The sequence below is a fragment of the Lepisosteus platostomus genome, chromosome 5 (genome assembly GCF_059453375.1).
Source record: "Lepisosteus platostomus isolate fLepPlt1 chromosome 5, fLepPlt1.hap1, whole genome shotgun sequence".
Taxonomy (NCBI): domain Eukaryota; kingdom Metazoa; phylum Chordata; class Actinopteri; order Semionotiformes; family Lepisosteidae; genus Lepisosteus; species Lepisosteus platostomus.
Window position 1 is genome coordinate 9,589,184 of NC_142615.1, and position 11,144 is coordinate 9,600,327.

At 46.9% G+C, this 11,144-nt stretch overlaps 1 long non-coding RNA gene across 1 annotated transcript; it reads left to right on the top strand.

The window, feature by feature from the left end:
• Positions 1-2,498: 2,498 nt before the first annotated feature.
• On the top strand, positions 2,499-3,593 carry LOC148663231 (uncharacterized). The gene is made up of 2 exons (XR_015937133.1): positions 2,499-2,570; positions 3,137-3,593. It is a non-coding gene; the product is annotated as an uncharacterized LOC148663231 (long non-coding RNA).
• The last annotated feature ends 7,551 nt before the right edge of the window (positions 3,594-11,144 follow it).

The following is an 11,144-nucleotide window of genomic DNA, read 5'->3' on the forward strand; positions in this document are numbered from 1 at the left end:
TCCTGTGAGACAGAAGAATTAGAAGGTGGGTAATGCTCTGATCCTCTCTTTACTCTTGTCCAGTGTCCAGTCAGTGTCCAGTCAGTGTGTCTGTATGAACCCCTCTCTCTCAGTGCAGTGTTCATGTACTGGAGTGTCCAGTCAGTGTGTCTGTATGAACCCCTCTCTCTCTCTCTCAGTGCAGTGTTCATGTACTGGAGTTTCCAGTTGTGTGTCTGTATGAACCCCTCTCTCTCTCTCAGTGCAGTGTTCATGTACTGGAGTGTCCAGTCCGACTCTTAACGTGACTCTCCTGTCTCTGCTTCAGAAGCGCTGGTGCGTCTTTTTAAACTCCCTGAGCTGCGTGTCGGTGGAGAGCGATGATCAGGACGAGCTGATGGAGGCGGTGGAGACTGTAGGTCAGGAGAGGAAGAGCGAGGGAGAGGAGGAGCAGGCTGCCGGGAAGGACAAGAAGAAGAAGAGGAGGTGCAGGTGAGCAGACAGGGGGGCGCCGCCCGGTCGTGTCTGTGATTCAAGGAAGAGTCAAGCAAGTCTCCTCTTGCTGTTTGATGTCATGGTGACGTCTGTGTCTGTGTCCCTCACACCTGCAATAACAATATTCTTTCTAGGTTCCTTTCCTGGTTCTGTGCCAGCTAAGATCGGAGTCGCCTTCCCCACCAAGGACTGGACTGGACTGGACTGGAGCTGAGGGACACCAGACTGGACTGGACTGGAGCCAAGGGACACCAGACTGGACTGGACTGGAGCTGAGGGACACCAGACTGTGCTGGACCGAAGCTGAGAGACCCCAGACTGCACTGGACCGGAGCTGAGGGACACCAGACTGGACTGGACTGGAGCTGAGGGACACCAGACTGTGCTGGACCGAAGCTGAGGGACCCCAGTCTGGACTGAAGCTGAGGGACCCCAGACTGTGCTGGACCGAAGCTGAGGGACCCCAGTCTGTGCTGGACTGAAGCTGAGGGACACCAGACTGGACTGGACTGTAGCTGAGGGGCCCCAGACTGGACTGGACCGAAGCTGAGGGACCCCAGTCTGTGCTGGACCGAAGCTGAGGGACCCCAGTCTGTGCTGGACTGAAGCTGCGGGGCCCCAAACTGGACTGGACTGAAGCTGAGGGACCCCAGACCCCAGTCTGGACTGAAGCTGAGGGACCCCAGTCTGGACTGAAGCTGAGGGACCCCAGACCCCAGTCTGGACTGAAGCTAAGGGACCTTGTATTATTAAGTATTATTTTAAGGTCCTGTGATGATTGTAAGATGGGGGGGGGTCACTAAATAAACCCTTGACATTGATCTGTATTGTAATTTTTGTTCTTTTGTTAAGCATCAATAAAAAAATTTAAAAAAAATCTGTTTAGCTTTTGTTTTTTTCCCTCCCCCCCGAAACTAACGAACAGAGTCTGTCCTTCTCTTTCATCCCGGAGAGTTTGTGGTTGACGGATTGAGGCCGAGAGCCCTCGTCGTCGGCGTGCCACCAGTTGGCGGGGATATAGCAGGGGGGGCATCGTGTCCAATACTCCTTGAAACGGGACAGATTTCAAGCCACCTCCGTCTGAAGAGCAGGAAGTCGACCACGAAGTCCAGGGTGTCCTAGGAAACTCTTTAGCCCTCGTTTGCCCAGCAGCCATCTCACCCTGCAGCTCCCAGCTGGCAGCCCCCTCCCCACTGGAGCCCAGCAGGTGGAAGCCTGGTCAGTACCTGGAGGGGAGACTCCTGGGAAAAACTGAGGTTGCTGCTGGGAGAGGTGTTAGTGAGGCCGGCAAGGGGCGCACACCCTGCGGTCTGTGTGGGTCCTGATGCCCCAGTATAGTGACGGGGACACTGGACTGTAAACAGGCGCTGTCCTTCGGATGAGACGTCAAACCGAGGTCCTGACTCTCTGTGGTCATTAACAATCCCGGGGTGTTTCTGGAGGACAGTAGGGGTGTTACCCCAGTGTCCTGGCCTGATTCCCCCCCTGGTCTTGACCCATCATGGCCTCCTTATCACCCCCCTCTCTGAACTGGCTCCATCCCTCTGCTCTCCTCCCCACTGAGAGCTGCTGTGTGCTGAGCGGACTGGAGCATCATCCAGGTGGGGCTGCACACTGGGGGGTCTGGAGGGGATCCCCCTGACCTGGGAAGAGCTCTGAGTGGAGTGTCCAGAACTGGACCGGGGACACAGACCCCTGGACTTACTGGACCGGGGACACAGACCACTGGACTGACTGGACCAGAGTCACAGACCCCGTGGACTGACTGGACCAGAGTCACAGACCCCCGGACTGACTGGACCAGAGTCACAGACCCCCGGACTGACTGGACCAGGAACTGCCTGGGATAAATCAGTGAATCGATCTGTCAGATCAGCCAACCCTCTGACAACCCAGCAAGCAATTAGATCAGTCAAAATGTCAATGATCAATTCATCAGTCTGGGCTGTCAAATGATTTTTTAAAAGCTCTCCCTGCAAAACCAAAGTCAGCTCTCCCACTGGTTTCTGGAGTTGGTGCTGAACTAACGTCTTTCATTCATTCCCAGACTAAACAACATCCAGCACCACCACTCCTGCTCCCACAAGTCACATTGAGTATGGCTGGAACACCACTTCAAGGGTGTGCACTGGGAACACTGGGTATCCTCTGAACACTGGGCGTGCACTGAGAACACTGAGTATCCTCTGAACACTGGGCGTGCACTGGGAACACTGGGTATCCTCTGAACACTGGGCATGCACTGGGAACACTGGGTATCCTCTGAACACTGGGGGTGCACTGGGAACACTGCATATCCTCTGAACACTGGGCGTGCACTGGGAACACTGCATATCCTCTGAACAGTGGGGGTGCGCTGGGAACACTGAGTATCCTCTGAACACTGGGAACACTGGATATCCTCTGAACACTGGGTGTACACTGTGAACACTAGGAGTGCGCTGGGCATCCTTTGAACACTGGGAGTGCTCTGGGCATCCTGTGAACACCGGGAGTGCTCTGGGCACCCTCTGAACACCGGATTAACTGAACCAATCAATTAATCAGTCTGGGCTGTCAAACGATTTTTTAAAAGCTCTCCCTGCAACACCAAAGTCAGCTCTCCACCTGGTGTCTGGAGCTGGTGCTGAACTAACGTCTTTCATTCATTCCCAGACTTAAGAACATCCAGCACCACCACTCCTGCTCCCACAAGTCACAGTGAGTATGGCTGGAACACCACTTCAAGGGTGTGCACTGGGAACACTGGGTGTCCTCTGAACACTGGGCGTGCACTGGGAACACTGGGTATCCTCTGAACACTAGGCACTAGGGAACACTGGGCCAGGATGGCTTTTCTGTACCTAATCAAACTCTGTTTCTCTTTCAGACTTTAATAAAAGCAGCGCTAATTGTTCAGGTGAGAAAGTATATAACTTCATTAAGGGTTTCCGACCTCTATATAAATTAAAAATAAATTATATGCTGTTTAAAGGGGACAGCAGGGGCTGAGGTAGCCAGGATGGCTGTGCAGGGCGTCATCAAACTCTGTTTCTCTTTCAGATCGTGATGCATGTTGCACTGATTGTTCAGGTGAGAAAGTATATAACTTCATTAAGGATCTCCAGCCTCTACATAAATGAGGAATAAAAGATAAGTTATTTGCACATTGGTTAAAGGGGACAGAAGGGATGCCTTTGTTGTGCCCTGATGTCGTGGGCAGAGCCCAGACACAATTATCCCTAAGTGATCCTCACAATACTACATCATGCTTGTGTTACATAACGCTCATATTACATTTCATTTGTATTTCCTTCAGAAAAACGCAGGATATGTTGGTGGAGACCTATTAAGGGTTTCTGAAGTCTACACTGGGCAGGTTAAACTCTTGTTCAAGATGTCCTCTTCGACAGGAAGCAGGGCCTGTGCAAACTGCAATGACCCGAAAGTACGACCTTTATTAAAAATGGCTAATGACGGTAGCTAGCGATTGTTAAACAAGGTAACAGATATAGAAGACAGACAAAAAAAAACACCCTAGATCAGAGAAGGAATGCTTTCCCCTCTGGGTAAGAAAGGCCAACTGCATTTCCGGGGGAGGAAAGCTGCTTTAGAGGAAACACCGGAGAAGCAGAACTCAAACACTGGGAACACTGGGTATCCTCTGAACACTGGGCGTGCACTGGGAACACTGGGTATCCTCTGAACACTGGGCGTGCACTGGGAACACTGGGTATCCTCTGAACACTAGGCGTGCACTGGGAACACTGGGTATCCTCTGAACACTGGGTGTGCACTGGGAACACTGGGTATCCTCTGAACACTGGGAGTGCACCGAGAACACTAGGTATCGGTGTACAGATGCAGCCATTCAAAATGGGTGAGGTATTTCGCGGCATACCGCGACACGCCCACCGGGGTATCATGCGGTTCACGTGTGTCACGTGACTAACTATCCGGCGTCGCTTTGTAAAACCGCCAGGGGGAGCTTAACCTCTCATGTACAGCATTTGAGCCTTTAATTTTGAACTGTGTATTACAGCATGTTAATCATCAGTCATTAAAATGTTGGTATATTTTATGAAAGCAAGATTGCTCAGTTGGACAAAAGTACACAACCTACCTTTATCAGAAATATTTATGCATCAAAGCCTTTACTGAAGATATTACTAATAGTATTAATAATGGATGACTTTGGACAAGCTGTATACTCAAAGTATAATTTCTTTAGCACATTTGTACAAGCACTTGGAATCTGTCCAAGCCATACTTTGTCAGGCATTTTGTTTTACTTCAACGGTCATAAAAACTTCCTTGCTTTTAACACGGCGTTTCATAATTTCTAACTACAAAAATGATTTAAAATGCGACACCTATCATTCAACTAGAGCTTAAAATATCACAAGGATCCTCAAGAGCACAGCAAAGAGTGTATTAAAAGACACTTGTATTTATCAACGCTTTCTTTTCCTATGGAACCACTTCAGAGGGGTGTTCCAGGAATCGGCACTTTAAAGAAAAAAATACACACCAGTATTCCATTTCTCCCTAAACATTGTAAGCTCAACAAGCATACTTTTAGAATTTGATTAAAAGGGAATATAATATGGAATCGCGTATCTCAAGAATTTAATAACGGTATGATTATATCCGTGTACTGCGGCAGGGCTGTGTAGGGCTGTTTCGTCTGCCTGTCCATGCGAGCTGTCTTGTAGCCTACTGGTCTAGGTACGTGACTACCAACTGGCAGGTTGTGTGTTTGAATCCAGCTGGTGCTGGACTTCTCATTTTTATTTATTTATTTTTTAATCGCGTAACATAAACATATTACCGTATGAAAACTGTACTGTATACAGTATGTATATTTAATGTCTTAACTGTGCCCGTTGAAGTATTGAATATTCATATCTAATTTTACCACTGAAGGGAAATCTTAGTAGCTGAGCATAAAAAGAATAGGAGCATACTGCAACGCGTGTGAAGGCCATAAACGATATTAATTTTGGAACATAAACATACAGTATATGGCTGGTCTCGGTACTTTAAAGAAAACATACACGAAACATGGTTTCATTATGACCAGAATCGGTCTTGAGATATTTTTAACTTGATTTACAGTATTTGAGAGGTATGTCTTAACACCGATACTACAGTGCTTAAGTACTGCTCACGTATATGTTTCTAGGTTTATATTATGCATTTCATACGGTCAAATTACTTTTGAGCAACTAATAAGAAGCGCGAAACGGTATGCGTTTTAGTTTCGTTTTGTGCTGGGACCCGTGGATTGATTAGAGATATCAAGTACATACAAGTCATTTTTTAAATGTTGTAGTTCGTCTTGAAAAAATGTTACGAGTACATCATCTATCAACAATTACACAGGTTCTGTTTCCATATTGCGGATTTTGGTTAGGTAATATTATTTTCTAGATTTCACGTTGTGAATATGATGGGATGTCTGATGGGATGTTTCTAAAAATCCATCCTCTATAAAACGTCTTCTCTAGTTGTCCTGCATATGTATTCGCTAATGAAGCTGTGTGTTCTGAGCCTGGATCTCTACATTTCTGTATGAACCAGCTTAGAGGGCTAAAGACAGCTTGTGTTTAAATTGAGTGTAAGGCAATTTATGCTTCTAAAGTCATGGTCAGCATTTATTTTTGTACTGTGCTGTAAACTTGTTCTGTGCCAAGTCACATTATTTTATAGCGTTTTTATAGCGTTATCAAATACGGTGTTACTGTAGTTTACTGAGTCCCATGTCACATGGTCTGCGATTGAAACCTGTAAAACCGTTTTAATTCGTCACAGCCAGCACTTTTCAGGTGTGAGGGTCTTCTGCTCAGAATGAAACGCTAAAATGTTTGTGTATATTCTAATGGTAGTGGGGGCAGGGTGTGTGGGAACAGGTTTGGTTGAAATTGCATTGGAGATCTATGTTCTTCACACCTGAAACATTTTCTCTCTAAAAGCATTTTCTTCGCAGTTTAACCGATCTTGTTACAGCATGTTACAGTTTACTATTATTAACCATATTAATTTTAAGTGCTTAATGTAAAATCTTGTAAAAATATATTTTCATTGTTCAAATATACATTAAGTCTGACTATCATATAATAAGTTAAATAAAAAACTAAAGAAAAAATAGGGTTAAATATAATTCAAAATATTTTGCTAACAATGTTAACTGTTTATGAATAATAAAATGTATTAACTAAGGAGTAGGATGGCACAGTTGTTAGTATGTTTTTTGTTTTGTTTCTTTTTCATAAATACAACAGTAGTACCTGATGTCTCAGTGGCTTTCAAAATTAAATTATGCATGCAAACCTGTGAACTAGAAAGATAACTAAGATATCCATCCATTATATTCCATAATATCCATGAAATATATGGCGCTGAAATATGTGTGACACGGTGAGGTGCCCTGGCAGCTGTATGATGCAGTGGTGGCCTGGCACGGTGAGGTGCACTTGCAGCTATGTGACGCAGTGGTGGCCTGGCACGGTGAGGTGCGCTGGCAGCTGGGTGATGCAGTGGTGGCCTGGCACGGTGAGGTGCGCTGGCAGCTGTGTGATGCAGTGGTGGTCGGGTATGTAGAGGTGCACTGGCAGCTGTGTGTTGTGACGCAGTGGTGGCCTGGCACGGTGAGGTGCGCTGGCAGCTGGGTAATGCAGTGGTGGCCTGGCACGGTGAGGTGCGCTGGCAGCTGTGTGGTGTGACGCAGTGGTGGAAATGTTCACCATGTTTCACCATGCTGAAAATGTTTGTACCAGACTTTTTTGAGGCCTGTTTAATTGTGTCTGAAGTCTGATGTTGTAAATGTTATTGTTAAAAAGATCCATGAAAATGTCACTACTAAAGTTAGCTGGTGCTGTAAGTGGCAAGTTGAGCTCAGATTTTAGATTTTGTGTAGTTGCTAGCGTTGAACTGTGTGTTGGATGCACATGAATATATTCATTATATGCCAGCGCACCTCACCGTGCCAGGCCACCACTGCGTCACAACACACAGCTGCCAGTGCACCTCTACATACCCGACCACCACTGTATCACACAGCTGCCAGCGCACCTCACCGTGCCAGGCCACCACTGCATCACACAGCTGCCAGTGCACCTCACCGTGCCAGGCCACCACTGCATCACAACACACAGCTGCCAGTGCACCTCTACATACCTGACCACCACTGCATCACACAGCTGCCAGTGCACCTCACCGTGCCAGGCCACCACTGCATCACACAGCTGCCAGCGCACCTCACCGTGCCAGGCCACCACTGCGTCACAACACACAGCTGCCAGTGCACCTCTACATACCCGACCACCACTGCATCACACAGCTGCCAGTGCACCTCACCGTGCCAGGCCACCACTGCGTCACACCACACAGCTGCCAGCGCAACTCACCGTGCCTGGCCACCACTGCATCACACAGCTGCCAGCGCACCTCACTGTGCCAGGCCACCACTGCATCACATAGCTGCATGCGCACCTCACCGTGCCAGGCCACCACTGCATCATACAGCTGCCAGGGCACCTCACCGTGTCAGGCCACCACTGCGTAACACCACATAGCTGCCAGCGCACCTCACCATGCCAGGCCACCACTGCATCACACCACACAGCTGCCAGCGCAACTCACCGTGCCAGGCCACCACTGCGTCACAACACACAGCTGCCAGTGCACCTCTACATACCCGACCACCACTGCATCACACAGCTGCCAGCGCACCTCACCGTGCCAGGCCACCACTGCGTCACATAGCTGCAAGCGCACCTCACCGTGCCAGGCCACCACTGCATCACACAGCTGCCAGCACACCTCACCGTGCCAGGCCACCACTGCTTCACACCACACAGCTGCCAGTGCACCTCTACATACCCGACCATCACTGCATCACACAGCTGCCAGCGCACCTCACCGTGCCCGGCCACCACTGCATCACACAGCTGCCAGCGCACCTCACCGTGCCAGGCCACCACTGCGTCACATAGCTGCAAGCGCACCTCACTGTGCCAGGCCACCACTGCATCACACAGCTGCCAGCGCACCTCACCGTGCCAGGCCACCACTGCGTCACATAGCTGCAAGCGCACCTCACCGTGCCAGGCCACCACTGCATCATACAGCTGCCAGGGCACCTCACCGTGTCAGGCCACCACTGCGTCACATAGCTGCAAGCGCACCTCACCGTGCCCGGCCACCACTGCATCATACAGCTGCCAGGGCACCTCACCGTGTCAGGCCACCACTGCGTAACACCACATAGCTGCCAGCGCACCTCACCATGCCAGGCCATCACTGAGTCAGAGATTAAATAAAACCTCACTCGCACCAAACAAATTTATATTTCTAAATATCACAACATGATCGAATTTAAGTCATTTTAATAACAATGAATAGTCACCTAGGCATTACAATATAAACATTTATATTGATTTAAATAACGTTTTGATTTAAATCGCAAATGCGGGTTTAAATATATGTGTTTTTTGATTCACAATCAGACAAATGCAACATAAATTGATATCTTTGTCTTCTAAGTATCTTAATAAACTTTCAGCATAGCTTTCTCCCCGTTTAGATTTATTTTGGGATCAAACGTGGAAAGATTAGATTGTAATCGTTTTTATTTTTTAAATACATTTTAGAAAGGTGTAATCTATACTAAAAAGCTGTACACCACCTGCTATAAAGATACATATTGTAATACTTTCGGGTTCGGATAGGACAGACACAAGAACTCAGACTTGCGGAGTCTGAGTCGGAGTCTGAGTCTGAGTCCCACCTAATCTGCGTAACCTCCTTGTTCACAGCTCCCTTGACCGCCCTCAACAACCATCCACACCAGGCACTTTCCCTTGCAACAGAGCTCGCTGTATCACCTGCAAGTCGGGAGTAGATATCGCATGGAGGTAATACAAAGGTTAAAACATTTCACTGAAAAGCACATAATATATGAAATTCTACAAGGAAGGATTGTGAGCTTATAGTGTCAGGTTTTTATAGCTTGGGAGAGGGAATTTTACAATACAGTGGCCTTGTGCAATATACACTTACTTTATTGAATCAGTTGATGCTGAAGAGAATGATTTAAGAGAAAAAGTGTCTGACAAGAATGGGTAATTGGGAGTCATGTGATTCAGGTGGCACTTTTATTTGAAGAAGGCGTGTGCCAGGCTGAGCTGACGACGAGCTCCAAGTTAAACTGTATCTTAATAAACTTTCAGCATAGCTTTCTCCCCGTTTAGATTTATTTTGGGATCAAACACCTCTGAAAACACCTCTTTATTTTGGGATTTCACCTCTGACGGCCACGACCACACTAATCTCTCCGTCTGTGTTCTCAAAGACGGTTTTCCGAACTCATACATCAGAAAGACCACCGAAACTAAAATTATTCTGCAGTTAGGATCACACATTCTCCCTTCCCTTAACGACAGATTACTGTTCTTTTAAATTTTCTCCATTCATTGGAAGTTTCATTTCACACCTCTCTGCACCCATTCTGCCTTCACACCTCTTGATTGGCCTCTCTTTCTGTCCCCTGCTCCCGCCTCTCACTCCTCCTCCCCCCAACCTTTGTTCTCCCGCTACTTTACCTTTGCCTACTGCCCTGTCTCTCTCACACCTGAAGAAGGCTCCACGGCCGAAACGTTGTGTTCTCTTTCTTCTTTTTTTCAGCATGGAATAAACCTATTACTTGTTCCTTTGCAGCCTACGCATGCTGACGCAGCTACCCACCTGAACTACTTGCGGAGTTAAAGCAAGTTAAAGCCTTGATTTTATATATCACCTAAAAGTGGCATCTCAAAGCAAAGTAAATACCCAACACTGATTGTACCCATCTGTCATGCTAATAAAGCAGCTTGAATTGAATTGAGAGGGGGGTGGGGGGGGGTATATTTGCTTTGTGTATAAAGTACATTGTGAATGTTTTCACAGCCTTCACTTTGTCGTTTTTATGCCATTTTTTGACCACACACGAATATTCCTATGTCGGGAATCAGTATGAATTTTAATACTAATTAAATGACCGCGGGCACTTTCCACCCCCTCTACATTCTCAGAGTAGAACAGACTAACCTTCTAATGAAAGACGGTCCACCCCCCACGGAAAGGAAAAGTGCCCACAGGCACTTAAACTTAATATGGTCAGTAACAGTAAACAGTAACATGGTCAGAAGGAGCACGTACAAACGTTTCTGAAATAACCACATGTAAGACTCTGATCCTAAAAATGTTTAGGGAGAAAGTGGAATACTGGTGTGTATTTTTTCTTTAAACCACCAATACCAGCCATATACAGTCTGTAACGTAGGGATTTCTATACGTCTTTATTTAGTGGTTACATTAGTGACAAAGGCTAAACTTTTAGCTTCAGTAACGTGTACATATCTCCCCTTTTTATAAAACGACTTGGTTGAAAACTGTTCCAGAGCCACTGTTGTTTCATCAATGAAAAGTACATCATGAAATGCCTCTCCCTGTTCAATCCACTGGAAAAAAGAAAAGGAGCATAAAGCTTCTGATGGTCATAAACGATATTCATTTAGGAGCAGCATCAGAGGTATGTTTTTAACTGCACTGCATTGAAGAGAATACCATAGTGTGGTTTTTTTTTTACTCCCTGGTGGAAACTGGCTTCCAGAAGAATCAGTATGGCTCAGAGATTAAATAAAACTTCA